This window comes from Cupressus sempervirens, chromosome 7, assembly GCF_028749045.1.
Source record: "Cupressus sempervirens isolate cs-2001-9-10 chromosome 7, ASM2874904v1, whole genome shotgun sequence".
Classification (NCBI taxonomy): Eukaryota; Viridiplantae; Streptophyta; class Pinopsida; order Cupressales; family Cupressaceae; genus Cupressus; species Cupressus sempervirens.
This window is the reverse complement of record NC_143124.1, coordinates 663367046-663381022: the sequence shown is the minus strand read 5'-3', so window position 1 is coordinate 663381022 and position 13977 is coordinate 663367046. Positions and strand designations below refer to the sequence as shown.

Sequence of the window (13977 nt, the reverse complement as noted above, 5' to 3'; positions counted from 1 at the left end):
ATTTTTACTACTATGGTAGATAGTAGGAAACCACTGCAAACTTTCATTTACATAAAATATAATGCCATGATCAATAATGTTATAGGCTCTTTTAAAAAGAGAGAATTACAATTAACTCTTGAAATGAGCTGGCCTATTACAATTAACTTTATCAGTGTGTTGGACTATTAAAATTTTGATTGGAATTACACGATATAACAATGCACTTGCAGTCTGGTCTATTGCAAATTGACCACTGTTTCCAAAAGAATATGTTGCATTTTATTCCATTACACAGAATATGATACTGCGAGCCTGCATTCCCTTCCAAAAACCGTACTGTATTATGGTTATGGTACACAACTCAGGAATTTGACTTCAATTCTTTTGGCATCTTTACTGCTCTTGTAGAAAAAAATGATATTGCAAATATATAACCATGCAGCTCAAGACAAAATTGTAAACCTGCTATATTATAAAACCCATTGCAACCATACAAACTCAACAAGAGAATCATCCATAGGACAATGCAGGGTTGTTGTGCCTCCTACCAACATTCCTCAGGGTGAACTAAAGCAATAACCAACTCAGATCACCTTGAAAAAAGAAGTGACTAGGTTACCCCCAAATTTTCTCAACAATTGGGTTGCTGCCATCAAGAAAACCCATAGTTAAAGAAAGCGGTCAGACCAACCATCGACCGAAAAGCATAGAGCAACACCATCAGTGACTACCTAAAAATCAGATCCTATATGCACAAACAGACATCATCCATCTATCTGCAAAAAGATGCTATAGATGAGACAGTGTAAGTCGGATATAAAGAGGAAATGTTCCACTTGGAGCCAAATTGAGGGCCAAGTAATATTTACACATCAGAAAACTAGATACAAAACATATATAAACAAGTGCCATGTTGAAATATCTATATTTCTCAACCCATGTAGTGAACATCACTATTGCTCCTTTCAGGATTTTTGTCAACCAAATGGTTGTTTCTCTTGGGGAGACTTTACCACGTCCAAAAAGCCTCAAAACTATGCCAAGTTCTTCTAGTCTCTGCTATTGGAGTAATTGTGCACTAAGCTCTAGCAAGCCTTCAAGAGCTTCTGCTCTTTGTTGATATGATTTAAGATCTATTCCTCCTTTTACTCATTTTTGAGAATAATCAGAATCTCTGTTGGAGGTTGAGGTTGTCTTAAGGTGCTGATCTACAATATGATGGCCAGTAATGGTTGTCCCCATGGGAACTGATAGGAGATCTAGATCATTATTGTCTACATCTAAAAATGAATTCACATATGTTCTTCCTTGCAGCAAGCTGCTCACAGTTCCTCTCTCTGACTCAGCTTGATCTGTACCAACTCGAAAAGCACTGTGTCTAATTACATGAATAACATCATTGAAGGCTAGTTTCACGTGAACAGAAGCAGGAGCTTTTGCATTGATCTGGATCGTGCACTTCTCCTGTGTTCTATCACAGTTTGAATCATTCCTATCTGAACCTGAGCTTGATGAGGTGGACCTTTCTAAACGAAATCCATATGGGCTACTCTCTACTCTCAAATGACAACTTTCTTCTCCAGGAATGTCTAAGCGAGTACCCTTAACACGTTGTTTTGCAACGGGCAGAAATTTTTCAGAAGGGGCTATGGAGAACTCCGCAATTCGATCAAGTCTGGGTGCATTAACTGATACATCAGGAGACTGCATAGCTCGAAGCCCTGAATATTTTTTCCTGTTAGAATACCACAAAGTGGCAGCTTTAGAAAAATAAGGTGACTCAGTAGTTGCATCTTCTGGAGTAAGGTTTGATCTCTTAGTGTGTGCTTCAATTCTTCCAAATGAAGATGCTGATGAACATGAAGTTAAAGAAGATTTTCGTGGCCTAGGTGTTACAGATTCATTGTTAACAACTTTTACTTTAGGTGTTCCATTCTGAGGACTGTTAGTAATGAATGTAGGCCGTGAAACTGATGACTTTTTTGGTAGGGGCAGGGAGGCCCTACGACTAGAAATACCTGGAGTTGAACCTGGTACACAAGATGGACATTGAGATTGTTTTGTGTGTGAATATTTACCATCCAATTTTGGTGTCAAGACAACTCATGGTGAAGGTTCTCCATAGGGTAGCTGTCCAATTTATGACTCAAGTTAACATTACAGTTAAGATAACAAAAGAAAATTGTAGAAATAATAAGAATTTGGAACTTACAGATTGCCTGCCTTGAGTAAGATGTGCCTTCTTTACAGAATCTGTTTTTACTCTGGGAGTGGGAAAAACTCGATTAGGGGTCTGAGGGCTTCCCACTCCAACAATCTCTTTTGCAATTCGCTTTGTTGCATTTGCAGGAGAGCTTTTCTTATGAACCATGGGGTGCTTTACTTCTTTATTTCTATCTACAAGACTTGCTGGATTTTCTGCAAGAAAGCTATGGCCACAATGCCTATCCAATGGAACATCCTCTGAACATAAATTTGATTCCTCTGGTTCCTGCACAGCTGAATATTTATTTAAAAAAACCTTCTTGGAAGATTTTGGTAATTCCTTTCCTGTGTATGACCATGTACCTTCACTTCCAATGTTATGCGAAAGGCTATCCTACAATGCACTATCTCTAGCATTCACATAATCACGAGGGGGCCTTACTGGACAAGTTAGATCACTATTACTGGAACCTTCTCTATCACAACTTCTGTTGCTTTCATCTATATTTTCCTGTTCAAGATGGTATCCACCCCTCAAGACCCTATCTGGGGTCGGACAGTGAACAAGGCCAAAATGTGTCCTGCCTTTAGCAATGTAAGGCTGAAAATGAGGATGCCTCAAGTTAGATACTATAGACCTTCGCAATGAGGGCCATACTTTCATAACTATGCCAGATATATAATACCACTGCATTTCTGTGTAAGATACATGCAACCAAATGTACTTTTTATTACTAGCCATTTTGTGGACTTAGGGCCTTTCATTTCCAATGAAAATAATGTTCTATTATTACTTTTATACTTGAATTAATGAATATTGAGCAAGGATTTTTGAATTTTATTCATTATATGAATGTTTAAACTTGAATCTTGATCTCATGTAATGGGATACTTGTAACAATTTTCCAACTTGTATCCCAAATTTTTAATATATAGTTGTAAATCTGTTGCTACCATCCTACCATAATGGGCTTCGGGAGTGAGATCTTACCACCCAAGGCTATGCAAAATAAAATAAGCGTTGATGCATTGGGCTATGAGGAACAACAAATTTTTATGGATTTCGCATGTCTTTTTGTTGACAAATCCAAGCACATTGCCATGGAAGTACGGGAGGCATCATCATGGAGCTCTCGGCATGCAATGGAAACACTTAAAAACAAGTGTCTTGTTCAAGAAATGAAAGGGAATTCATGAGGAACATTAACAATTATAATGAGAATGCATGACCATCTTTGGGACATGGGAAGATAAATTGCAAATAGCTTGAGCCTAGTGAACCAGAATACAATTACCAAAATGAATTTATCTCTTAAAGGTTGATATTTTGCAATTTTCTTTGGTCAAATGTAGATTGCCATATTGTTGTCAAGACCATAATGTCTTATGACGTTTAAACTGGAACCTGATGTTACTGAACGTTAATGTCTTGTGATGTTACTGGAGAAGGATGTGCAAAAGACATGCAGAAGAATGCGTAGAGCTCATTGGCAAGAGCCTCTCGCCAAACACAACAAAAGCTCACCAGCCCCAATTACTGATGTGAGGAAAACAAAGGATTCATTAAGAACTGGTTTTATGGCTTCTTTCTTCTCTGTGTGTACCAAGGTTGAAGTATCTGAAATGAAGAGTGTGAATGCAAAATATGTTGATAATTCCTCACAGTGCAAACACATTCGCCCACCACGACGTCCACTAGGGGGTGATCATGACAAGTTAAAACATAAGGGAGCAACATCTTCTATCACTGTAAGATAAGCATCCAATTATGGTGCAACCGCATGGATTGTTGAAATAAAAGCAGTGGAAGAACTGTAATTTGTTGGCATTTAGATTGCTCTCCTGTTCATGGGAATTAAAATTTTTTTTCATGTAAGTTGCTTTCTAATTTAGGTTTATTCCTACTAACATAGATATTTTGTGCCTATAAATTGAGAAATATACTAATTTGGGGCTAGTTTTTTTAATCAAAAAGTGTTTAAGATGGAGGAATTTAATGATCTCTAAGGTTTTCCAAGATTCTCAAATTACCAACAAAGTAAAATTCCCATTATCTAAGTAACCAGAAATGTGTCCTCCATCTTAAAGAGAATTATTGGTCACCAACTTCTTATCTCTATATTTTCAGCCTTAGGAATGAATTTGATGTTTCATTTTTCACAATTATTTGAAGAGAAGTAGTTATATAAGCTTCATTATATACCTACAAAATGTTGAGAGCAATTGTGTCCCATAGAATTATAATAGGCATTGAAATGATAGTCAACATAAAATGTAACAAAAACTTAATTTGGCCACAACAATCATCATAGGGCCGCATAGCGCAGTGGATTAGCGCGTTTGACTTCGGATCAAAAGGTCGTGGGTTCGACTCCCACTGTGGTCGAGTTTGTCAAAATGAATTTTATCATTTCCTTTTTGACATGTTTCTCAAAGTTCGCTGCAAAATGCGAGCACTGCTCTGCTTTCTATGAGTTTAAAGCTCTTCTTGTAGCATGGTCTTAGGTGATACTATCAATATGGCTATTTCCTTATCTTTTGCAACTAGTTTTCTGAATGACTAGAGGATTGTTTTAAAACATTTATGTTACCATATATGCGAAGGTAGTGATAGTGAAATGCATATTGATGTTTTTTCATCTGTACATATTCATAGATATATGCCATATCTTAATAGAACAATTGTTTACCCTAAATGTCTACTAAAAGGCCTCTTGTTTTCCTCTTTTGCTCTGTAGTCGTTAAAAGACTTGAAGGAGCTCAAACATTTGGACACTAAAATGAATGGGCATGCTTTTGATCCTGGAAAACAAGGAGAACAAAGGAGTAATGGGTTTATTTGTCTTCCACCTTGCCGATGCGCGTCTCTGCCCGACCCTTTGAATGCCTCGAGTTCGCCTCAATGCCCCTCTCAATGTTGTTGAAGTGATCTCCCGCACACGCACCTTTCCTTTTAGAAGAACCCTGTGTCACGTGATTTCATTCAAATGAGGGTTTTTGGCTCTCTTTTTTCTCTTATATCCCACTGGTGTCGCAATTGCGACGCCTGTTGTCGCAATTGTGACAGCATCGGGCTAAAATTGAAAAAAAAAAGCCAAAACCACATTACCTTTTCTTGCCATTGCAAATTGACCCCTAATGTATTAGTGTCACAAAAGGAGGACAAAACATTGGAAGATGATATTTCACATTTTTTGTAAACAATGTAGAAGAACCCCCATCATGTACTGATAAAGGATTCACATAAACTAGTTTTCTTGAGAGGGGTAAACGGTAATTGTCTGGAAGAATTAGACCTAATGGCTAGTGGTGATATATACCAATCTTCTGGAGATGACCTCAAGAAAATTTGTCTTAACTACTCAAGGTCAATTGTGAATAAAGGTAGAGGGTATTGGTCCACAGTCACTAAAGGGATCAATCAGGGCATTTCAAAGCTCGAGATATCTAATTTACCTTAGATTTCAAGCAGGACATCATAAATGATGTTGCTACACATCTCGGCACCATGACTGCAAAGAAGAAGCATATAGAAGCTGAATTATGATTGGCAGAGTATTGTCCTCACTACCGCAAACAAAAGAAAGACTACACATATAAGTTGATAGCCAACCTGGAGAATCAACATTTGCCAACTAAGTACATGAAGATAGACAGGGACAATGATCAAGTGTTCTTCGTTGCTCAACATTGACCATGGGCTTCAAGACAAGGTATGCCTCAAGATCCTCTACAATTTTCAAATCCTTACAACAATCAGTGACAAAACCAAAGTTATCATAATCCTTCTTAGTGCTCCCAACCTCCCTGGCAAAACCAACAAAACAAACAATGGCCTAATCAGAAAAATAATCAATGAAAAAACTAGTAAAACAACCAGTGGCCTAATCAACAAAATAAATAGTGGAAAAATTAGTAGAATCAATGGCAACCATCTTAAGGACATTGGCAGCAAAATAACCAATGGAGAGAGCCTCCACAGTGGCCTAACCAAAATTTTGGTAACCCACAACTACCACCTTTAGTGTAACCACCTGCAATAATGCCACTTCCTACAACAAATAATGCTAATCCTAAGCCAACCCAATTTACTGCTTAATCTCAACCAAATCCAAATAACAAGCAATAGTAGCAACAAATGTACACTATTGATACTCAGCAGTGCCCTACTTATTAACTAGAGATATCTGATATCCATTTGAGATCTAGTAAAACTCTGCCTACACAAGAATATCCTATTATCATAGAAGTTGCAGACACTCCTATAGCACCACTTCTAGAAGCTACACTGTCAAATACCAACCTGCCAATTGATGTACCCAGGAGGACTATTGACCACACCTCAGTTAATCCTCCCTTTTCACATAGGCTAAATAAAGAGATATCTATATCCCAAGAGGAAGAGACATTTGATATTGTTGAGTAGCTGAAAAACATGTACATCCAAATCCCTATATTCCAAGCTATTAAGGACATCCCTCTTTATGGAAAGGCTATTAAGGAAGCATGCCTTAAGAAGCCAAGGCAAAAGAAGAAAGATCCTCAAATAGTCCATGTTGTCAGGCAATTAGCAAATATCATGTTAGGAAAGGTAGTGATACCAAAGTATTCAGATCCTGGTAGTCTAGTAGTTAATTTGATCATAAATGGACAGGCTGTGAAAAATGCTTTAGTTGAGTTGGGAGAAGCAATTTGAGGTTATGCATAAAAGGCTTAAGGACAACTCCCATATTGTTACAACTTGTTGATAGTTCAACTATCACTCCAGATGGTCTTATAGAAGATGTGATAGTGACTTTAGATTCATGGGAATACCCTGTTGATTTTCTTATCCTATCACCTAAAGTAATACTTGTTGGTTATCCTATCATATTAGGGAGACCCTGGTTAGCCACCACTGATGCTAAAATTAGTTATAGATTAGGTAGTATGACAATTTCAAATGGTCAAGCCATAAGGAAGCTAGCACTATATCCACTTGCCCAACCCCAACCATACTTGGGAGAACCTATTTGGCCAAATTTAGTGGACAAAAAGGAAGAGCTGAATTTTGTAGCCCAACTCATGATGTTGCATAGGAACTATTTTTTGAAAATGTAGGAGGAAGATGATGTAATACAAAGCATTCTTACCAATGAATGTATAGTGGCCAAAGATATTGCTGAGAGTTTTGTCTTAAAGTTATGTACCTATGAAAATTGTATCTGCCCAGCAAGCCTTGAGATAATTGATCAATTACATAATTGATCAATTACTACCAAGTGAAGTAGCTACAAGTCTAGTACTAGAAGTGTCAATGGTAGAGTTAACAACTACTGTGGAATTTTCTCCTGGTCATAATCTCCATGTAAACAACAAGTTGTCCCAATCACAATTGGGATTGTTAACCAAGCTCCTCAATCAACATGAAAAAGCCTTTGCTTGGGATTATGGGGATATGGTAGGATTGAGCCCTAAACTCTACACCCATAGGATCTACATCAATGATGGAAGTTTGTCACTCCGTCAGCCTCAGAGGAGAATAAATCCAACATTGCGTGAGATAGTTAAGACTAAGTTATAGAAGTTGTTGGATGTTGGATTCATCTATCCAATCTCTAATAGAAAATGGGTATCACGATTAGTTATTGTACCTAAGAAAGGAGGTAAGTGGAAAATATGTGTAGATTATAGAAAGTTAAATAATGCCACAAAGAAGGATCACTTTTCTTTGCCCTTTATTGATCAAGTTTTGGATACTTTGGCTGGAAAGAAATACTTCTCATTTCTGGATGGATATAGTGGTTACAATCAGATAATTATTGCTCTAGAAGATCAAGAGAAGACCACATTTACATGTCCTTAGGGTACCTATGCTTATTATGTATTACCATTTGGCTTATGCAATGCACTTGCTACTTTTCAGAGAGTTGTAATCAGCATCTTTGCTGACATATCACATGATTACATGGAGATATGCATGGATGACTTCACTATGTGTGGTTCACATTTGAGAAAGCCTTGAAGAACTTGGAGAAAGTACTAATCTGATGTGAAGAACACAACTTGTCTCTCAATAGTGAGAAATTCATTCTGATGATGCAGGAAGGCATGGTCTTGGGACATTTTATCTCTGAAGCTGGAATCTAGGTAGATCTTGCAAAAATAGAGGTAGTTCTCACATTCCCTGTTCCCACAAAGCAAGAAGAAGTTAGATATTTCCTAGGACATGCTGGCTATTATAGGAGGTTTATCCAAAAATTTAGTCAAATAGCTAGTCCTCTATATACTTTGCTTACCAAATAGGTTGAATTTTCCTGAACAAAGGAATGTGATGACTCCTTTTGACATCTCAAGTCGCTGTTGACAACTACACCAATACTTAGGGGTCTTGATTGGACTTTGCCTTTTCAAATACATACAAATGCTTCTGACTATGCCATAGGTGTAGTCCTAGGACAAAAATCTCAAAACCTTGAAAATGCAATCTACTATATCAGTAAGAGCCTTCATGGACAAAAGTTAAACTATACAGTGATTGAAAAAGAACTATTAGTAATAGTTTATGCTCTAAACAAATTCTGGCATTATGTAACTAGTTATCCCATATTTGTTCTTACTAACCATACAACAATTAAGTATCTCATGAACAAACCTACCATCACAAGCAGGTTAGCAAGATGGCTACTTCTTTTATAGGAATTTGATATCACAATCATTGACAAACCTAGGAAAGCAAATGTGGTAACTGATTATCTATCCAGAATCCACCATGATGAAGAAGATACTACTTTGATAGATGATACATTTGTAGATGAGCATTTATTTCATATTTTTGTCCAAACCCCATGGTATGCAGACATAGCTAATTACATTGGAACTAACAAAATGCCTGCATATTTCTCTTACAAGGATACGAGGCTACTTGTAGAGAAAAGCTTCCATTTCTCTTGGATTGACAATACACTATTTTACACTGGACCTAATCAAGTTATGCGGAGATGTGTGCGAGAAGATGAGACATACGACATTCTACATGCATTTCATAATGAACCATGTGGGGGGCACTTTGCAACAAAAAGAACAACATTGGAGTTAAACATTGATCTTCCTGTAGCATAAGAGAGCACTTACTGCATTTTAATTCTTTAGATCAAAATGTGCAAGTTTATCCTGGAACGCACATAAATCATACAGAAGCAAAGGAAACAATGACATGACTCTCACATTAAGGGTAAGCAATTTCAAATTAGATATTGGGCATTACTTTATGATTCCAGATTCAAAGAAATACCAAGCAAGTTGCAAACATGATGGTTGGGTCACTATGAAATAAGCCATGTATTTGCAAATGGAGAAGTCTAGTTAACCACAATTGATCCAGTACACCTCAAGTTATTAGTCAATGGATATTAGCTAAAATTGTATCACCAACTCTAAATGAAAGAAGACTTCTTGTAGCAATTTCAAAAGCTAGTTTCAAATGAACAATATGTAACACTTCCTGCAGCAGAGTGTGTCAACCTTCTTCCTACAACTCTTCAATTAGAATTCCTTCGAGCATGCCCATAATAAAAACTTTATGTTTACATAAAGTTCAATTCTCCATTAACTTTCTAAATTCTTCTTTTTCAATTCATTTCATTTCTTCCTCTACCACCCACCCACCTTCCACATCACCATTTTTCTATGATTTCAATAATATGACAAGTCCACTAATGTATTCTTTCACTACCATTCTTCCACTCTTGCCACCTTTATCTGGAACATGCAATGATCAAATTGACAGGTATAATCTTTTCACATTTTTTTCATTTTTAGCACATAGATTTAGTTGGTTATATCTACTACTACATTAAATATATCGTTGCGGCATTATGCCAATTCTGTACCTCATGCCAAGTATGTCAAGTGAGGACACTTGTCCATGTTTCGTAGGGGGCAGGGAAGGTTACTAATTTCAAATGACATTTCTATTTACTCATTAAAGATCCTCAAATCTATACTTTCCCTTTGTTTGATTAAAATCCAATTGCCATACTACACAAGTGTCAAGTATCATACCTTTATTCCCAAATAATTCCTCATTGTTAGACTACGATGTGACCCGAATTAAATTTTGAATTAATTCTTGCATATCTATGATTCATTTTGTTAAAACCATATTATTATTGTTCATGATAGAAACACCAAAAGAATGTGAAAAGGGTTTGTGGTTTTATAAAGAAGAAGTTTGAAATTCATAGAAAGGAAGAGGGTACTTGTTGAAAACAAAGCAAAGGTTGAGATTAGTAAGCACAAATGGGAGGTCAGTTGTAGCAACATGAACTAGTAGATCATAGTGTTTTACTTTTTGATGTAGAGGCAGTAAGAAGATTCAATGCATGTGGTTGGCTAGGATATTTCTTGAAATTAATGAAGTTTGATGAAGAGGTAGCTACTGAATTTACAAATACATTTGAGGAAGGTGAAGCAATAGTATGGGGATTGACAGTCATTGCCATAGAGGAATGAATAGCAAAAGTAACTGGGCTACCAGCAATAGGGAAACACTACCCCAATGAGCATGATGCTAGATCAGCCAGGGCCCAATTTACCCTACCAGGTGACCCTCCATTGGAGATTACTAAGTAGGGATGCAAAAGAATGTCTATTCTTCTGCCATACAATGAGTTGGCCATGTATATTATCAAGTATTTTACCTATGAAGGAAGATTTTTTAATTTGTACGCACATCATTCTAAGTTACTCAGTTATGTAAGGCATAATCTTCCAATAAATATCCCCAATTTCTTGTTCAATATGTTATGCATTAGTGCTGAGGAAACCCAGAAAGGAAAGGACAATTATATTACTCACCATGCCCTAATTAAATTGCTCATAGAAAGATCTCTTAGGGACATCTCTCCTATGGCATGGGCAAAATTTGTCTGGCATAAAATCCTACAACCTTAGATTGCCCCTAATGTGCAGCGTAGCCAAGATAATTTAGTCTCCATTGACATAGCTATTGAGCAAGGTACCCAAGGCACATAAATTTAAAATGTGTAAGAAAATATGCCATTACCTACTCAAATGAGAAATGTACCTACTTATGCCTGAGCAAAGAGAAAACATAAGTTACAAGAAGAAACTTCGATTCTTGTAGTAGAAAAATGAAACCCTACAGTCTCAAAACAGAAGAAAATAAAGTTGGTTCCTATAGCAACTACTCATGCAATAGAGACACCGAAGAGGGTTACCAAGAAAAAGGTTATGGTCCTTGAAGAAACCCTTGTGTGACGAAGCCCTAGAAAGAAAGAATAAATTCCTAAAGTTCCCTTAGAAACCCAGTCCACTTTACCTAAACAATCTGATGAAGAACCTCTAGTACAAGTTATCCCAAATGATTCCCCCAAGCAACCTAAAATTCTAGACATTCCTTAGAATCATGATGAGAAATGTAAAGATGAGATGAATGAATGCAAAAATGATTCCCAAGTAAGCCAAAAGGATACCCCAAGCCATGAAGAAGAACAAGACCCAATAACGCACTCGCTAGCTTGTTTAGAAACTGCCCTAGTTTCCCATAAGCAAGCATGGTTTATAAGCTTCTTAGAATGCTCATGGAGGGAATAGATGAAGAAAAATATTTGGGATGAAGAAAGTGGCCCGATTACCTTACAAATGCTTCTTTTTCGGCTATATAATGAACATGTGTTAACAAAAACTCTATGGGAAGAAGAGAAAAAGAAAATGAAGAAGGTAATAACCGACTAAGGTGAAGAAATTGTAGAATTGAAAGAGAAATTGGTGAGACAAAAGAAAAAGAAGGATCATTCCCTTAAGTTGGCTAACCAAATAATTACTTGTAGGCCACCACCTAGGATCTATGTCATCTATTTAAAAGAACAATTCCTCTTATTCTAGTTGATGATGAGCCTCAAAGATATAGACACATAATTTGGGTCACTTCAAGAATTTTATGGCTTGTACCATACCTTTCCATCATGGCAACAAAATTTACTCTGTGAATTGTATATGCATAATTTCATTGTCCCTATAGAAACTAAATGGAACCCTCTACTTTATATAGGGGATATACACCTTAGGGCCCTAATGTCTTGGAAGCACAATGAGGCCAACTATGATATACAACTGAACAATTACAGAGAACAAGAGAGAACAAAACCCCTACCATTAAGAGTAGAAAGAAATACACTAGAAGAAATCCTTAGGTATTGGTCCAGGCTAACTTATGGATACATTCACAAGGAAATAAGAAAACAAGTCCTTGAGGCTAGAATAAAAGTGTATGCAGAGTATGCTAGAATGTCTTACTTTTTCTTTCAAAGAGCCATGGCCAGTGTCAGAATAAAATGAACTAGATTGCCTAAGGGATTCATAAGGTCAGAACCACATAGCCCTATCAACCTTGAGGCAGCGCTTCATTGCACACCAAAATACATATAGCTAGGAAGGCAAATTAGACAAGAACTCTGACATCCATTAACAATGCAGCCACCCATGCTCCTTTGGCCTCTGTATGACATCAACACTGAATGAATTGATAGGTTGTAGAGGGATCATAAGAGGGAATTCTAGGAAAGAACAAGAGGATTCTACTACACTTTCAAGAGGCATAGGCGAGGGAGGTAAGGTTGGAGACTTTTGATCAATTGCCAAAAGATGCAATGCTTGAGGACAAGCATTAAACTTACTAGGGGGCAAATGACCAGACCAATTATTTCCTCTATTTTATATTAATCTTAATACTCTATTTTTAATACTACCAAGACATTTGTGAACTTATAACCAATTAAACTTATGATAAATTCCATATAGAATTGTTAAACCATGGGTAGATAGTTATGTCATATTTTACCAATATTATACATATAATGCATTATTTCATATAACCATCAAAATGTATGTTCTAATATCTGAATTTAGTTTGATTATGCTTATTTGTGTAAATATTTCTGCATCACAACTAACTTGCTATGAAAGGAAGAAGCTGGAGAGTGGTCGACAACATTCAAGAAGGGGTGTCAAGGCCCAGTTACGATGGAGGAATCATAATGGCAAAAAAAGACATAGCTACTACAAAGGAGGAGCCATTATTCCAGGAATGTAGGGATGAAGTGTCGCTATATTCCCTCTACATTTACTATTGTGTTGAATTGGTGGCCCAACTTTATTGCTTATTCTGCAAGCTGTTATATTTCCCTCTTCTTCTCTGGCAGATCTTCAGTCATTTTCTTTTATTTTCTTTTTTAGACTAAGTGGTGATCCTTTATTTATAGGCATTGGCTCAATAGTTTTAAAAGGTTGGAAAAATTTTATGGAAAAACATTGTTGTATCTTGTAGCGAGTTATCTGCAAATTTATGTATTGTTCTTATGTAAGGAGTTTTTGAAATATAATGAAGTAATTATTGGTGTACATTCTATGTTAGTAGATTAGCAGAAGCCAACCAAGGGGGGCCACTTGGGAGGTGGATTAGATTAGAGTAGTGTAGATTTACTTCTAGCATTTCTAATATTTCAGATAGAAGTTACAATTTCTTCCTACAGCATCGTACTTTGTGAATGTTCGCACAACATCTACAAGAGCAATTATAGTGGATGGTCTAGGTTGAAATATAGGTTAGCATAGAGTTTCATTTCCAACATTCATTTCAGTAAGGAGTTAAGTGTGTTACTTTTCTACAGCACTAGTGTAGGTTTTTTATATGCATTTTACTTTCCTGCAGCATAAGCATAATGACTCTTCAAGGAACCTAGTGCACATACCGTGTCGACCATTTCAAGTCTATGTCCTTGGGTTGAG

General features: G+C 36.7%; 1 non-coding gene and 1 pseudogene across 1 annotated transcript; one reads left to right on the top strand and one right to left on the bottom strand.

Moving 5' to 3' along the window:
• Positions 1-913: 913 nt before the first annotated feature.
• LOC149548412 (serine/threonine-protein kinase Nek1-like) lies at positions 914-2929 on the bottom strand (annotated as a pseudogene).
• A 1570-nt stretch (positions 2930-4499) lies between these two features.
• TRNAR-UCG (transfer RNA arginine (anticodon UCG)) lies at positions 4500-4573 on the top strand. The gene has a single exon. It is a non-coding gene; the product is annotated as a tRNA-Arg (tRNA).
• The last annotated feature ends 9404 nt before the right edge of the window (positions 4574-13977 follow it).